The 17,763-nt window shown below is 42.7% G+C and overlaps 1 protein-coding gene and 1 long non-coding RNA gene across 2 annotated transcripts in view; both read right to left on the bottom strand.

The window, feature by feature from the left end:
• The window catches only part of RAB3B (RAB3B, member RAS oncogene family), an 83,310-nt gene that overhangs the window by 24,687 nt on the left and 40,860 nt on the right, over positions 1-17,763 (bottom strand). The gene's annotated exons all lie outside the window — the stretch shown is intronic.
• Positions 3,925-17,456, bottom strand: LOC116564057. The gene is made up of 3 exons (XR_004274702.1): positions 17,445-17,456; positions 11,496-11,504; positions 3,925-4,196 (listed from the first exon to the last, which is right to left on the bottom strand). It is a non-coding gene; the product is annotated as an uncharacterized LOC116564057 (long non-coding RNA).

Raw genomic sequence — 17,763 nt, 5'->3', positions numbered from 1 at the left:
GTTGTTTCTGTCAGGGCTTGGCTTCTCCACGTCCTCAGCAATTCAGCTCTGGCCCAGACATGCATTACCTTACTCCATAAAACAAAACCTGCATCTAACATACTCACCCTCCTTAGAGAGCGTATGAATCACCATCTCCTGTTAATTGAGCAAGGTCTTTGAGCATCTTACTCTCCATCTCAATCAGCTTATCAGAGTATTCCTTCTGACCACATACAGCAGTTGTCCCTATGATTTCTGGAAGATATCATTTTCTCCAGCTCATGAGTGAGTGGGAGGATAAATAATAGATGAATGGATAAGTGAGTGAATGAATGAATGAGTGAATGAACATTTAACACTGGAAGTCTTAGGCATTATTGAAAGAAATCTGTCATATCCACACCAAAGCTCTGTGTGTTTGTGACTAGGAAACATTGCAGCAGTATTTAATCCACTCCTCCTTGCCTCTGCTTCCTGAGCTCCTTAGAGCCAATTCCAAAGAAGAGACCTTCCACCAATCTGTAGGTTCAGTCCCTAAATCCTGTTCTGCAGGATTTGGAATTAAGCCACTCTTCCTGGTCTAGAGGCCCAGGCAGGATTTCTGAACTCTTGCACTGCCACCAGGTCTCAGCTCTCCTCAGTCTCCCTACACTATGCCCTGTTATTCTGAGAGTGTCTAGTCTCACAGACACTCTGGAGCCTAGCCCTGTACCCAAGCTCTCCAACAGAAGAGTCTTGTCACCAAGCTGAATCCCAACTAATTGGAAATTCTGGTATATACTCATAAATGAGCTTGGACCTGGAGTCAGTTTTATCTCTGTACTTGCAGTGTGTAGCACAGGGCTGTGCACCCAGTAGCAATTCAACCACTGTTTGTTAAACAAAAAGGCCATATAGTCTTGAAGTAAAACCATGATCTTTGGAGTTAGGCTTCTGGATGTGAATCCCTATTCTACCACTTACTCACTATGTGATGATAGTAGGCAGCCTCTAAAATGGCTTCTAAAATGTCTCCTGATATTCATGCTTTTGTGTAACCCTCTCTTTGGGCAACTTACCTATTGGAGCCTTAGTTTCTTCATCTATGAAATGGGAATTAAAACAATACCTCATTTTACTGCACTTCAACTTATTATGCTTTGCAGATATTGCATTTTCACAAATTGAATGTTTATGGTGACCCTATCTCAAGCAAGTCTATCAGAGCTATTTTTCCAACAGTATGTGCTTACCTCATGTCTCTGTGTCACATTTTGGTAGTTCTTACAATATTTCAAGTCTTTTCATTATTATTATATCTGTCATGTTTATCTGTGATCAGTAATCTTTGCTGTTACTATTATAATTGTTTTGGGGTGCCATAAACCACACCCATATTAAAACAGTGAACTTAATGTTGTGTATGTTCTGAATGCTCCACCAACCAGCCATTCCTCGATCTCTCTCCCTCTCTTCAGGATTCCCTATGCCTTGAGACACAACAGTATTAAAATTAGGCCACTTAATAACCTACAGTGGGCTGGGCATGGTGGCTCATGCCTGTAATCAGAGCACTTTGGGAGGCCGAGGCAGGCAGACCACTTGAGGTGAAGAGGTTGAGACCAGCCTGGCCAACATGGCAAAACCCTGTCTCTACTAAAAATACAGAAATGAGCCAGGCATGGTGGAGGAGACACCTGTAATCCCAGGTACTCAGGAGGCTGAGGCAGGAGAATCACTTGAACTCAGGAGGCGGGGGCTTCAGTGAGTCAAGATCATACCACTGCACTCCAGTCTGGGCGACAGAGAAAGACTCCATCTCAAAATAATAATAACACCACAATGGTTTCTAGTGTTCAAGCGAAAGGATGAGTTACACATCTCTTGCTTTAAATAAAAAATTAGAAATAATTAAACTTAGTGAGGAAGGCATGCAAAGAGCCAAGGTGGGCTGAAAGCTAGGACTCTTGCACCAAATATTAGCCAAATTGTGAATACAAAGGAAAATTTATTGAAGGAAATTAAAAGTGCTACTCTAGCGAACACGTAAGTGATAAGAAAGCAAAACAACCTTATTGACAATATGTAGAAAGTTCTAGCGGTCCCTGGATAGAATATAAATCAGCCACAATCTTTCCTTAAGCTGAGGCCTAATTCAAAGCAAGGCCTCAACTCTCTTCAATTCTATGAAGGCTAAGAGAGGTGAAGGAACTGCAGAAAAGTCTGAAGCTAGCAGAGATAGGTTCATGAGGTTTAAGGAAAGAAGCTATTTTCATAACATAAAAGTGCAAGGTGAGGCAGCAAATGCTGATGTAGAAGCTGCAGCAAGGTTATCCAGTAGACCTGGCTAAGATCATTGATGAGGGTGGCTGCATTAAATAAATGATTTTCAATGCAGACAAAACAGCATTGGAAGAATATGCCATTAGGACTTTCACAGCTGGAGATAAGTCAATGCCTCGCTTCAAAGCTTAAAGAACAGGCTGACTCTCTTGTTAGGGGTTAATGTAGCTAGTGACTTTAATTTGAAGTCAATGCTAATTGACCATTCTGAAAATCCTAGGCCCCTTCAAAATTAGGCTAAATCTACCCTGCCTGTGCTCCAGAAATCGAACAACTAAGCCTGGATGACAGCACATCTGTTTACAATATGGTTTACTGAATAATTTAAGCCCATTGTTGAAGTCTACCTCAGGAAAAAATATTCCTTTCATAATATTCCTGCTTATTGACAATGTGCCTGGTCACCCAAGAGCCCTGACGGAGATATACAAGAAGATTAATGTCTTCATGCCTGCTAACACAACATCCATTCAGCAGCTCATGGATCAAGGAGTAATTTTGACTTTCAAGGTTTATTTGGATCTGGGCAAAGTAAACTGAAAACCTTCTGGAAATAATTCACCATTCTAGATACCATTAAGAATATTTGTGATTCATGGGAGGAGATAAAAATATCAACATTAATAGCAGTTTGAAATAAATTCATTCCAAACTTTGGAATTATGGATGACTTTGCATGGTTCGAGACATCCGTGGATGAAGTAGCTGCAGATATTAGATCTTGTGGAAACAGCAAGAGAACTAGCATCAGAAGTGGGACCTGAAAATGTGACTGAGTTGCTGCAATCTCACGATAAAACTTGAATGGATGCAGTTGCTTCTTACAGATGAGCAAAGAATATGCTTTCTTAAGATGGAGTCTATCTGGTGAAGATGCTGTGAACATCTTTGAAATGACAACAAAGGGTTTAGAATATGACATAAACTTAGTGTGGATAAAGTAGTAGCAGAGTTTGAGAGGATTGACTCAAATTTTTAAAGAAGTTCTATTATGGGTAAAATGCTATCAAACAGCATCACATACGACAGAGAAATCTTTCATGAAAAGAAGAATCAATTGAAGCAGCAAACTTCACTATTGTCTTATTTTAAGAAATTGCCACAGCCACCCTAGTCTTCAGCAACTACCATCCTGATCAGTCAGCACCCATGAACATCAAGGCAAGACCCTCCACCAGCAAAAAGATTAACATTCACTGAAGGCTCTGATGATAGTTAGCATTTTTTAGCAATAAAGTGTTTTGTTTGTATGAAACAGGGTCTCACTCTGTTGCCCAGGTTGTAGTGCAGTGGTGGGATCACAGCTCAACCTCCTGGGCTCCAGTGATCCTCCCACCTCAGCCTCCCAAAGTGTTAGGATTACAGGGGTGAGCCACCACCTCTAGCCTAAAGTTTTGTTGTTGTTGTTTTGATACGGAGTTTTGCTCTTGTTGCCCAGGCTGGAGTGCAATGGCATGATCTTGGCTCACTGCAACCTCCACCTCCTGTGTTCAAGTGATTCTCCTGTCTCAGCCTCCCAAGTAGCTGGGATTACATGCATGTGCCACCACACCTGGCTAATTATGTATTTTTAGTAGCGACAGGGTTTCTTCATGTTGGTCAAGCTGGTCTTGAACTCCTGACCTCGTGATCCACCTACCTTAGCCTCCCAAAATGCTGGGATTACAGGCATGAGATACCACGCCCGGCCGGCCTAAAGTAGTTTTTAATTAATGTATGTAAATTGTTTTAGACATAATGTTACCGCACAATCAATAGACTACTATAGTATAAACATGACTTTTATATGCACTGGGAAACCAAAAGAGTCATATTACTCCCTTTATTGCAATATTTACTTTATTGTGGTGATCTGGAACTGAACCTGCAATGTATCCAAGGTATGCTTGTACCTACCTCAGAGTTTTGTGAGGATTAATAACATTATTATATGGGAAATGCTTAGAGCAGTTCCTGGTGTGTTACTGCATTTCCAAAGACAGTTTTTGCATTTCCAAAGACAGTTCCAGGAGCAGGGCCAGCTTCCCAGGGCCTGCCCTACTAGAGTGGATGGTTCTCATGCTATATGCGTCATTTCCCATTCCATTGAAACCTGCCCAGGGCTGCCTCCAGCCAGAGTGTCAACAGGGTCTTACTAGTAGAAAGAGAAAGGGTGAGCTTCAGAGTTGAGCAGGCCTTGGCCTAACTCCCAACTCTGCCATTCATCAGCAATGTGATTTTGGACTGGTTGGTTATTTTATCTCTCTGAGGCTCAGTTTCCTCACATCTGGAATTGAAATAAAAATGCCTACTTGGTAGGGTTTTCATAATTAAATGTTTTTTAAGTGTCTGGCTCATAATAGGTATCTAAATATAGAAGTATTTATCATTATTATTATTTAAATTTTTAATTAATTTTTAAAAATAGATGAGCCTGAGCTTCCTCAACTGTAAGGTGGTGATAATAATATTATACTTTGAAGTGATTACGTGAGAATGATAGATAATGTAGGGGTAGAGCCTAGCAGAGAGAGCACGGGGCAGATGGTAGGTGTTCAATAAAGCTCATAGTCAGTGCTGCTATTACTGTTGATTATTGTTGATATTTTTATTTCACTTAAAGGAAAGGAGGTTAGAAATGAAACAATTCAGCTCTCATTATCCTGTGCTCTATGGAAGGCAGCCCAGAGAATCACTCCTGAGCCTCTCCCTTTTATTTTTAAAAATCACATTGACGAACATTGATTCTCCTCCTACTGATGAGAGTCAGAAATAGAACCACAGAGGAGAAGGGAAGGAGGAGAAAGAAACAGGAATGACTCACCGGCTGCTTGAGGAAGAAGATCATGTCATCAAGAGAAATCAATTCACTTGTACGCAACAAACATTCATTGAGCTCTTCATATGGGCAGAGGATTATGCCAGACAACAGACACGAGAGTGAGCACCACTGCTCTGGTCTCCCACAGCCCAGTCAGTGTGGCAGGCAGACACGTGGGCAAGAGAGAAGGGGACTAATGTTAACTGAACACCCACTATGTTCTGAGCACTTTAATAAGTGCTTTATATATGAGATCCATTACATTATTTCTGATAACAAAATAACACTGTTAGTTGAGCATTACTATGTGCCAGGTATATGTTAGTAGGCACCTTTCTTATTTAATTTTCAAAACTTTCTTCTGAAATACTACTATCTCTATTTACAAATAAGGAAAAATTTTAAATAACTTGCCTAAGATCTTGCAGTCAGTTCATTTCAGACTGAGATTCAAACCTGGTCTGTCTGATTCCAAAGCCTGTGCTGTTTCCAGGATTCCATTTACCTTATTTCGCTTAATTGTTACATCAGCTTGAAGGAGGACAAGTTTGAGTCCCCATTTGATATATGAAGTAACTGAGGCTCATAGAGGTTAAGTAAATTGCTAGGGTCACAAGCAATAAGGAGGCAGACAGAATCCAAACTCTGGTCAGGCATGGTGGCATATGCCAGTAATCCCAGTACTTAGGGAGGCGGAAACAGGCAGATCACTAGGGCTCAGGAATTAAAGACCAGCCTGGGCAATATTGTGAAACCTTGTCTCTCCAAAAAATACAAAAATGAGCTGGGCATGGTGGAATGCTCATGTAGTCCCAGCTACTTGGGAGGCTAATGTGGGGGATTACTTGAGCCCAGGAGGTAGAGGTTGCAGTGAGCTGAGACTGTACCACTACACTTCAGCCTGAGTGACAGAGTGGGACCTTGCCTCAAAAAAAAAAAAAAAAATCAAATTCTGTCTCTTTTGACTAAAGCCTGTGCATTTTCAATGCAGCCTAAAGTCCAACCTGACTTGTATTATTTATCCTCTTCAGTCCCCAAGATGCTCTGCATCCTCCCAATACAGGAGGTCCTCTAACCATGTCTTGGGCTTCCAGGGACCTTCTCCCTCCACCAGAGCATAAGGATGGAAATCACCTGCAAAGCTTAAATGAAATCACATGTGTCTGGCACACAGGTGCTCAACTAATATTCGATCCAACACACATCATTCATTTCTTCCTAAAGTTTCCTCATGGTCATCACACATGCCACATTTATTTCTGCTCCATATCTCTGTTCAGGCTACTCTCTGCCACAATACGCCCTCTCCCACCTTCTCTTGACCATCAGATTGTTGAATCCTAGGGTAAAAAGAAAACCTTAGAAGTTATTCAGTGCATCCTCTCACTCAAAATAGGAATTCCTTCCACAACATCCTCGTATTGAGTGCTTCCAACTTGGACACCCACCACCTCACAAAGCAGCCATTCCACTGATGGTCAGTTCTGATTATTAGAACATTTCTTCCTGTTGTTGAGCTGAAATCTACATACAGTAATTTCTATCCATTGATTTAATACTGTTCTCTGGAGACACAAAGAAGAAATCTAATTCTTTACTCATGTGGCAGCCCTCCAAATGTTCAAATCCTTACACTTCCTTATCTCTTAGAGTTTACAAAGGTTTTTTCTTATTATCTGTTTATTCCCTGAGTAACCATGTCAGAGGACCAATATCTCTATTCCATAAAAACGGCAACTTAGGCTGGAAGAGATGAATGACAGTGAATCATGAAAAGGGGCTTAAATTAAACCAGATCTTCTGTCTCCCAAAAGACCTTCCTTTTTCACAAGGCTACTTCACTGGTTTAAATCTCTTGTCACAGGGACCTTGACAACTAGCAGAACAGCCAGAGAAGAGTGAAGGGACCTTGAAACCAGCTGAAGGAAGATGTTTAGTACTTATCCCTGGGGGCGATAGTACTCCAACTATTTAAAGTGCCTAAAGACACTTCTCTTTTCCTTTCTTTTTTTTTTTTTTTTTCTTTTTTTTTTTTGAGACGGGGTTTCACTCGTTACCCAGGCTGGAGTGCAATGGCGCGATCTCGGCTCACCGCAACCTCCGCCTCCTGGGTTCAAGCAATTCTCCTGCCTCAGCCTCCTGAGTAGCTGGGATTACAGGCACGCGCCACCATGCCCAGCTGATTTTTTGTATTTTTAGTAGAGACAGGGTTTCACCATGTTGACCAGGATGGTGTCGATCTCTTGACCTCGTGATCCACCTGCCTCGGCCTCCCAAAGTGCTGGGATTACAGGCGTGAGCCACCGCGCCCGGCCTTTTCCTTTCTTTTAAATCTTCACTTGGTATTGATCTGTGCCAAGCATTGGTTAGGTCGTGAAGATAACCAGATGATACAGCCTGGTACTTGCTTAAAGTCTACAGTGTCTGTTACCATAGGAGGTAAACATGTATTAAGAGGGGGTTCTGAAGCAGGAGAGGCCCATTCCCAGAGAGCCTTCCTAGTGCCCTTCCTTGGGGTAATGCTCTCTCTTCAGAGCTCAGTTCAGCAGAGAAGCTGAACATCCTGGAAAAGTTACATGCTCCAGTTATATGCTTTCCTGGCACCATGAGCTTCTCCTTTGTACCCTTCACTCCCACTGTAATTTTATATTTATTTGTGTAATTATTTGATTAAGGTCTGTCTCCTTTGCCAAACTACCACTGCTACAAGAACAGGATGTCTGGTTTTGCTTACTATTGCATCTCCAGTACATGGCACAGCACCTGGAACATAGGGCCAGAGTGTTTCAATAAATATTTGTTCAAAGGATAAATGTATGGGGGTGTCTGCAACAATTTGGATGGGAGCACACAGAATGTCAGATGGTCCTTTTGTAAAATCCAAACCTCACCATCTCCCTCTGTTTCCAAACCTCATCATCTCCATCTGCTGACTCCCCAAAGCCCACAAGATGGGGTCCAAGCTTCTTAGTAGATATAGACCCTTCAAGATTTAGCTCAGGCTTCCCTGCTAGTTCCTTTCCTTTCATTCCTTGACTGAACCAGTGAGCTCCTGTTTTACCTTAATTACCTGTGGTTTCCCAAACACACAGCTCCTTCACACCCCTGTGCCTTTGCATATGCTGATCTTTGTCTCGAATGCTCTTGCTTTCTATAGTTCACAAACATATTCAAAGGTCACATCCTCTGAAGTTTTCCCTGACCTTCTTTCCCCACAAATTCCTCCCCTGCCTTTTAAATGTTTGCCATTATATTGACATAAGATTTTTCTCAGTCCCTTTGCCAGGCTCACAGAAGGAGATGCCCCATTAACTTGGCCTGCTGGGCTGCATCTGAGGGCAAGCCTCTAGCACGAATCCCATGCCCACCACGACTGCACATTCAGTCCCTGGTGAGAGGGGATGTATGAGTGAGCAAGTGCAGGGTCCAGCCAGATGTTCTGAGTGCTCACATGGGAGCAGGCTCCGTGAGGGGCTTGTGGTTTGACCAGGCCTGTCACCCCAAGGTGAAGGCGGCGGTGCCCAGGCAGGGGGGTTCCACAACCCCAAAGCCACAAAGGGGTGTTACAGTGTGCTAGTGTTTTTAGTCCCACCATCAGCAGCCCGAGAGACAGTAGCATGCTAACAGCTCAGCTCCTTGCCCCACTCTAGCCCAGGGCTCCGGGACTGGCTCGGGTCCTACCACTGCTTCTATCACATGAGGCAGCTGCCTTCCACTGGTGAAGGGCAGAGGCCCACAGTGCCACAGCCTCTTGGGTACCTGCATTCAGTGGGTCCCAAGCTCTTGTCCCACATCCAAGAAGAATGAGGTCATATTGACAACTATAGGGTAATAAGGGTGAAAAATTTTATTGAGTGATGAAGCAGCTCTCAGTGGGGAGGGATGAGGAAGGTGGGGTCTCTCACCCCCAAATCAGGTCATCTTCCTCAGTGTGGCTGAGTCTGGGGTTGTTTTAGGCACAGGATAGGGGAGGCGTGGGCCATGAGTAGTATTAGAAAAGGCCACATTCAATTGGTTAAAAAGTATTATTCAGAAAGAACCAACAGGGAAAGGGTGGACAAACAGGAACATAAGTTCTCACTCTGGGTCACGGGTTTCATCTGGAACCAGCAGCAGTCCAGGCTGTTTTGGGCTTGAAGGTGGGGTTTCACCAGGGACCTGCCCCTATCTGCCTGGCATTTGTCTGCCTCCTGCTGCTATCAATATCACTGCACACGTCACATTTATTATAGTTACTGGTTTGTTTTTCTGTCTCCTCTTTCAGGCTACGAGCACCCTAAGATCAAGGTGAATTCCATCCTCCAGCCACAACGATGATCAACTTCATGGTTGTTTCACATGTTTTTCCTATACTTCCTTTTCCCTGGACTAGTAATAATAATAAGAAGAATAGCAACTACCAGTGCTTTCTAAGAATTTAGTATTTTTCTTAATTATACAAGTTAATATATGCTTATTTATATTAACCCGCCCCTGGGTCTTCACTTTCAAGTTTCAGATGGAAATTTCCAACTGTCTGCTGGGCATCTCCACTTAGTCTGAAACTGTTCAACATGTATATGGTTGACTATTAATTATGACCTATTTCATTTGTGTCTTATCCAGCTATTAAGCCCTTATGAGTACCCCACACATATCTGGGCATATAGCAGTATTCTAAAGATGCCTGCAGAATGAACCATCATCCATAATATCCCAATCTCAGGCCCTCAACTACAGCACCTGGCACATAGTAGGAACTTATAAGAATGCTAGCAAATGAAACTCAAGGGCTGACTGTGCTGAGATGGGAAAACTCATTTAGAACTTCAGGATTGGTTGGAATAGGGTCTGTGAGCTCATCCATACCACCTCCTTTTTCTGGGCACTTTTCATGTCATAGACAAAGAGAGAGAGGCCCTGAGCAGTGACAACTTGAGAGGTCACACAAAGAGTGAGGGGTTATCTCTGTGGTCTTCATCCCTGGGCCCTGCCCTGTTGCCTCCAGCCAGACTCCTCTCTCTCCCCATCTTCAATCCAGGTAAGATTAGGGGGTGGGAATGATGAGCACCAGGGAGGCAAGTAATGAGAGCTTTCAAGTTAGCTCTCCCCCATGCTCTATCCTCTGACCCATAGCTGCTCAGCTCCAAGCACTTTTTTTTTTCAGCAGCTGGGAGCTGAGACATTATGTCCCATGGGAATGGAAGGAACTTGGAAGGGGAAAGCTCTTTAGGAAGGAGAGAGCAGTTCAATTGAGCTTGCAAGACACAGAGGACCGAAAGTGGTAAAAATGGTCCTTTGGAGCTAGCTTAATACTACACCTATCTGTCCTCAGCCATATAGACCACATTATAGGGCACCCTACAGTTTACAAGTACTTTCATTACATCATCTCACTGGTGTTTAACAATGATGCTGTGATGCAGACTTTTTTTTTTAACAGTTTCAACTTTTGTTTTAGGTTGTGGGGGTACATGTATGTGTTTGTTACATGGGTATATTGTATGATGCTGAGGTTTGGGGTATGACCAATCCCATTACCGAGGTAATGAGCATAGTATCCAATAGGCAGTTTTGCAGCCCTCGCCCCCAATGCAGACTTTTTAGAGCCAGAAGAAATCAAGCTTCAAGCTCATCCAGTCTGATTCCTTTCTTTTACAGACAGAAAAACTGAGACCTAGACACTCAGGGACTTTCACAAGACCACACAGTTACTTATTTTTAGGCTCAATTAAGACTCAAATTCAAATATTCTGACTCCACATCCAGTGCTCTTTCCAGCCCACCATGTATCATTGTTACTACTGATTAACAGGTAATAAAATTAGAGTCAGCCAGGTTCAGCAGCTTATGCCTGTAATCCCAGCTGAGGTGAGAGAATTGCTTGAGCCCAGGACTTGGAGACCAGCCTGGGCAACAAAGTGAGATCACATTTCTACAAAAAATCAAAAAATTATCCAGGCATGGTGGCCTATGCCTGTGGTCCCTCAGCTACTCAGGAGCCCGAAATGGAAGGATCATTTGAGCCAAGGAGATGGAGGCTGCAGTGAGCCATGAACATGCCACTGCACTCCAGCCTGGGTGACAGTGCAGGACCATGTCTCAAAAAAATAAATAAACTAGAGTCCAAGGACACATAGGTAGCAACTGGTTAGGCCCTCAAGGGCAGAAGGTAGGAAAGAAGTCACTGGAATCCAGGACTAAAGGATCCTAAAGCACCTCCCTGCCCTCTGTAATCCTGTCTAATCTTTGAGGTCCAGGCCAAGTATTTTGGGAAGCCCTTCAGGATCATGTCAAATTTCATCACCATTACTTCTGGCCTTCCACAGAATATACTTGGACCTTTATTTTAGTGACAGCAGAGCACAGACCATTAAAGATAGAAAGCCCTTATGAAAGTAATTAATTCCACATATATTTACTGATCTTAGCCCATGCCATGTGTGATCCCTGCCCTCAGAACACTCACAGTCTAGTGGGGCACATGTGATGAATCCTATGAGAGGTATACACAGGGTCAACTCCTTCATTTCACAGTGGGGAAACAGGAACCCAGAGAGACAAATGCCCTGTATTCTCATTTTTGGCATTGGACTCTCATACAAAGCCCTCAAATACTCTAAACTCAAAAACTCTCATGGATATGGCTATTGATTTCCATGATTTCCACCAAGACATAGGCACTACTTTTTACTTCAAGTAGATTAACTGAAGGTCATAGGGCTTCCTTGAGTTGTTCCTCAATGTATGTGGCATATTTTAGGTATTCAATAAATATTTTTTAACAAATGGATCATAGGATCTATATCAGGAATCCGCTTCCACTCTCACCTATATCTCTCATTTAGGCTGTGCCTTGTTGTTTCTGTACCCTCAGTATCTAGAGCAAACTTGGCACCTGGAAAATACTCTCAAAATACTGAATGAACAAGGGAATGAATAAATGAAAGAAGGGCGGATAATATAATCTCTTTATTGCCCTAAATTAAAAACATGACATCACCCCAAAACACCCCTTTTCTCAAAGCTCTCTCTTTCCTCAGCTTCTGTGAAGTCCCTCTTCCCTGTTCTCTCCCTTCAGCTCTGCTAGCTCCTGCTATTTCTCCTACACTGGCTCCTTATCCGCCCCTGGGTCTTCACTTTCAAGTTTCAGATGGAAATTTCCAACTGTCTGCTGGGCATCTCCACTTAGTCTGAAACTGTTCAACATGTATATGGTTGACTATTAATTATGACCTATTTCATTTGTGTCTTATCCAGCTATTAAGCCCTTATGAGTACCCCACACATATCTGGGCATATAGCAGTATTCTAAAGATGCCTGCAGAATGAACCATCATCCATAATATCCCAGTGATTTGGCATGGACAAATTTAACATCAGAGTTGCCAATCCATTTCCTCGTCACTCTTTTTGCCTCCAAATTGACATCAGCACCATTCACAGCATTCTGAGAAGCCTCTCTGGGGAATTTATTTCATATGCCACCTGCTGTACCCTTTATATGACTCACCCAACTCCCCTTGAAGACAGGAAAATGTGGGGAGAGAAGTGAGGTAGGAGAGAGCCAGGAGGAAAAAAAGAAGCATGAAACAAGATTATACTTAATACATCCCCAGGTCACAGCAAGTAAAAGGAAATGAAGAGAGTCAGGCCTTGTGTTGAGAAATTGCAGGTGATAAAAGTAGGACTCTTGTCAAAAGACAATTCACAAGGTAGGCCAGGCACGGTGGCTTGCTCCTGTAATCCCAGCATTTTGGGAGGCTGAGGCAGGTGGATCACCTGAGGTCAGAAGTTCAAGACCAGCCTGACCAACATGGTGAAACCCCATCTCTACTAAAAATACAAAAAATAGCTGGGTACAGTGGCGCACGCCTGTAGTCCTAGCTTTCAGGAGTCTGAGGCAGGAGAATTGCTTGAACCTGGGAGGCAGAGGTTAGAGTGAGCCAAGATCCTGCCACTGCACTCCAGCCTGGGTGACAGAGGGAGACTCCGTCTCAAAACAAAAGCTAATGGTTAATAAATATATAGATGATTTGTTCAATAAATAATCAAAGAAATGCAACTGAAATGATGAGATACCTTTTTTAACCCATTGAATTAGCTAAACTAAAATTAAAATAACATTCAATGTTCACAAAGTTAAAGTAAAATAGGAATTTCACTGCTGAGAATCTGTCTAAAGGAAATCAACTGAAACCCAGGAAAAGCTTGACACACAGGGATGATCACTGCAACATTATTCATAACAGCTCCAAACTGGAAAGTAGTTAAATGTCAAACAATGGGGGAAACTAAGCTTTGAGAGGCCAGAGATTGGGCCTCACTCTTTTACCACTGTTGAGAGTGCCTGACACACAGTAATGCAACAAATATTGCTGAATGAATGAATGGATATGGTTCATATTTCATATAAAGTACAGTGAAATCATTAAAAACATATAAAGATTTTCTAACAATGTTAACTACGCTTATGTTATAATGTTAAGTTTAATAAAATTGAATATATAATCTGACCTCAACTATGTTAAGAATTCATAGAAAAGAAACTGGAAAGGAATCAACTCAAATATCAGTAACATTTTCTTCTTTATGCTTGGCTGCAATTTCAAAATGTTTTAAATAAGCATATATTAACTTGTATAATTAAGAAAAATACTAAATTCTTAGAAAGCACTGGTAGTTGCTATTCTTCTTATTATTATTACTAGTCCAGGGAAAAGGAAGTATAGGAAAAACATGTGAAACAACCATGAAGTTGATCATCGTTGTGGCTGGAGGATGGAATTCATGTACTACTTACTCTCCCTACTTGAGTGTGTTGCTTGAAATTTTCCATAATAAAATAGGTTAAAAAATAGAAAAGCCTGAAACAGCACAGCATCTGGGGGAAAGGCAAGCAGTTCCATTTTCACTGGTTTGTAAAACACCGTATTTCATAGATTCTAAGATGTTTACTCTTTTACATTTTAGCATCTTTAAAAAAGGATGTATATTACAATTGATAGCATCTTAGATTCTCAGAAACATAGTACTTAAAGTAGTAGACAAGAGAGGAAGTAGGAAGTGAGGCTATAGGTAGATCATGGAGGTCTTGAATGCCAGGTCAAGGTGCTTGGATGTTGTCCTGAAGAGAACAGAAAGCCACTGAGGGGTTTAGTGTCCCCAACATAGGGCCTATGCCCTGGAGGACATTCATGGATTAAATGAGCATAATCCAATGGGTTAAAAAAGGTATCTCATAATTTCAGTTGCTAAATAGTAAGGCCATTGAGGATCAGGTCACCGCTGCTTATGCCAAAGGCCAGGGGACACTGACCTTTGTGGGTGAAGTTTGAAGCCTTGTCCTCCCTCTCATTCTTGTCATCTCATGAGTTTCAGTTCTTTCCAGTTTTGAAGGGCAGAATCATTGTGTTGTATATTAAGGTGACTTTTCTCCCTCTGATCTCCCACATTACTTCTATTTTCCTAAAAGTAATAAATATTTCCCCAAAACCTGAGCCAACACCATAGCTGATATGAATATCCGCAGCCCCTGGGTTCCACAGCACCCTCTGACATCACATTCCAAAGCCAAAACCTTGGCTTGGCTTTTTTTTTTTTTTTTTTTTTTTTCTTTTTCTTTTTTGAGACAGAGTCTCTGTCACCCAGGCTGGATTTAGTGGAGCAATCTCAGCTCACTGCAACCTCTGCCTCCCAGGTTCAAGCGATTCTTCTGCCTCAGCCTCCTGAGTAGCTGGGATTACAGACATGTGTCACCATACCTGGCTAATTTCTGTATTTTTAATAGAGACAGGGTTTTACCATGTTGGCCAGGCTGATCTCAAACTCCCAACCTCAAGTGATCTGCCAGCCTCAGCCCCCCCAGGGACCTATTTCTGAACTCATTTCCAAATAGAGACACAAGGAGTTAACATATTCAGGGCAGGCAACAAGAGTTCAGAGACTTAACTAGAAAGAGAAATCAGGAGTCCAGGATCCCCATCCCATCCTGGGCTGTGTTTTCCCTCTGGTGTCACAGCTGCTTTCTTTCAGGAGTTGGCCCAAGTCACCAGAGCAGACCAGTCCCCTGAGGATCATTTGCATACAGGTGGCAGAGTGTTCCAAAAATAGAATCAACATTCATCTCCACAGAGCAAATACCTTGAAATTTATTTCCAAGAGACAGGGGACAAGCATCTGAGGAGGGAGGAGGAACCTGTTAGAGGCAGCATGACAATGAATGGTAAGGGAGCCACACAGCTGAGGCTGGGAGGCAGGAGGCCTGCATATGGTTTAATCCTACCACTAACTTGCTTTGTGCGCTTGTTAACACTGTGCACGCTGGGCCTTGGATTCTCCTCTTTAAACAGGGTTATTAGACTCGATTTTTTTTAGGGCCCCTTCTAGCTCTAAGGAGTCAGGATAAATAGTAATAATTATCATAATCAAATAATAATTGTTAACGTGAATTGAGTACTAAGTGTCAAGCCCTGTGACAAGTGCTTTTCATGAACTACTTCATCAATCTGCACAGCCAGCTCTTTGAAGTTAAACAAAGAAACTGAGGCACAGAGAGATTAAGTACTTGCCCAAGTTAGCAAATGTCAGAGCTGGGAGTTTAACCCCCGTGTTATACTGTCTGCTGGGATGCTAAACTTATCCCTTTCTAACCTAACAATTTTACTGCTTTCAGCTCTTGCCACCCCTCTCCATTCTTTTCTCCTCAGGTTCTGACCACCCTGGACAACTCCATAGGCCCCAAACATTGTGTTTCTCTAAGTCTTGGTGCTTTGCTCATGCTGTACCCTCTGCCTGGAACAGCCTTTTCCCCTTCCCTGCCAACCCAGTTGCTAATTACCATTGCAATTCAGCTCAAACGCTTCCTCCTGTATGACTTGCATTTCCTCCAATACCCAGAGGCAGAAATAATGACTGGCTGACATTTGTTTTGACGGGCTGTGCAGGCACTGTGCTAATTCTTACAACTTTCTGAGTGAGGTTTCATTTTCATGCTTATTTTACAGATGAAGCAATGAGATTCAGAGATTAAACACCTTGCCTGAAGCCATCAGCTGGTAAAGATCTGAACCAGATAGTGAGACTTCACAGCCTTCCTAACTTCTCTTCTATCTTCTCTCCAATGAAACTGTGTATATGAATTGCCAAGACGCTTGTCTTTCCACCAAACTGTAAAATCTTCTAGTGGTTTTTATAACTCTATATAAACTCTTTTAGTGGTTTTGTTTGTTTGTTTCTGAGTGATCAAATGAACTGCCAGGGGATAATCTGTAGCAGCATAACAAGGAAAAATTAGGCTAGAGTTAGGACCAAACTAGGAGGAAAGAAAAAAAAGTGAAGGCCCTCACTCTGTCGATCTTTCCCTGCAACTTTTTTAAGTCCCTTTGGGAATGAGACAAAAATATATTTTAAAAATATTCCCTGCACCTTGGCACCCACTTCTGTCCTCGTCATATCCTCCAAGAAGCCTCTTAAAATTACCCTCATTCTCATCTTCCCCTTAATTTTAGTGTCCCTTCAGCACTTATGTATCATTTAATTAAACACTGTAAGCACTTATTGAACAGAGGGGCAGCAGAGAGAGTATGGATTTTGGGGTCAAGCAAAGCTAGCTTTGACACTTCTTTGCATGTGATCTTGGACCAGTTGCCATCTTTGACTTTCTGAGCTGTAGATCGGGTTTGATAATAACATCCTTTTCTCGGTATTGTTGGGAGGATAAAGTAAGTGTTGTGACAGTGCCTTGGTAACTGTAAAGCTCTGTATAAACAGTCATGTTCATTTAATTTACTGCTTGCCCTCAATAATCTGCTGTTCTTCCCCTCGTGTCAACACCCAGAATGGGCTTCAGATTCCTGGTGAGCTGGAGCTGTAGGAAAGTGAGAAGAGGGAGGGGCCCAAGAAAGCAGGGCAGGGAACCACCTGAGCACACTTCGGATGGAAGGAAATTAAAGGGCTAATTAAGCCTCTGTTGGTGGTAAATTTCCAAGCCAGCCTTTGGGCTCAATCAGTTGACACAGCAACACACCAGTAGGGGAGGCCCATATCCTGAGAGGATGTTTTCTCTCCTCACAAAATGGCAGCATGAAACACAGGCTCCAATCTCAGAATCGCCACTGATTTTCTCTGTCTTCCCCTTCTCTTCTCTCTAACCTTCCTTATTTCTTCCTCCTCATGTTCTAGTTGAGGAACCTGAAGGGATCAGCTGGGCACAGAGGAGTCTGGGATGTCCTGGGATGGCTACTTGATTGTTCACTGAGGTTAGGTCTCACTTTTTACATGCAGAAGTGGGGTCCAGCAGGAAGAGCCCAGGCAAGGGAATGAGTCCCAAAAGCCTGCATTCAGGTCCCACTTAGCCCACTTAACAACTCTAATAAAGTGCAACACTCTACCCCTCTGGGCCTTAGTTTCCTCAAGTGTATAATGAGTATGGCAAGACCTCCTCTTGTGATCAAATGAGATCTTGTATGTATCAGATGATCTGACCGGACTGGTGTCCACAGTGGTGTTGAGAGGAAAGCTGGTAAGAAAGTGGCATACTCATTCTAGAGAGACTAACCCCAGAGGGGCAGAACTGATAGGAGTGGGTGTGGCACAAAACTTGATCTGAGGCCAAGAGACAGATCAGGCACTGCAAGTGCAGAGAGAAGAGATGGCCTCAACTTTGAGAGGTATACAGC

Source organism: Sapajus apella, unplaced genomic scaffold (assembly GCF_009761245.1).
Source record: "Sapajus apella isolate SASKATOON/1434 unplaced genomic scaffold, GSC_monkey_1.0 scaffold36, whole genome shotgun sequence".
In the NCBI taxonomy this organism is placed as follows: Eukaryota; Metazoa; Chordata; class Mammalia; order Primates; family Cebidae; genus Sapajus; species Sapajus apella.
This window is presented reverse-complemented; position numbering and strand designations above follow the sequence as displayed.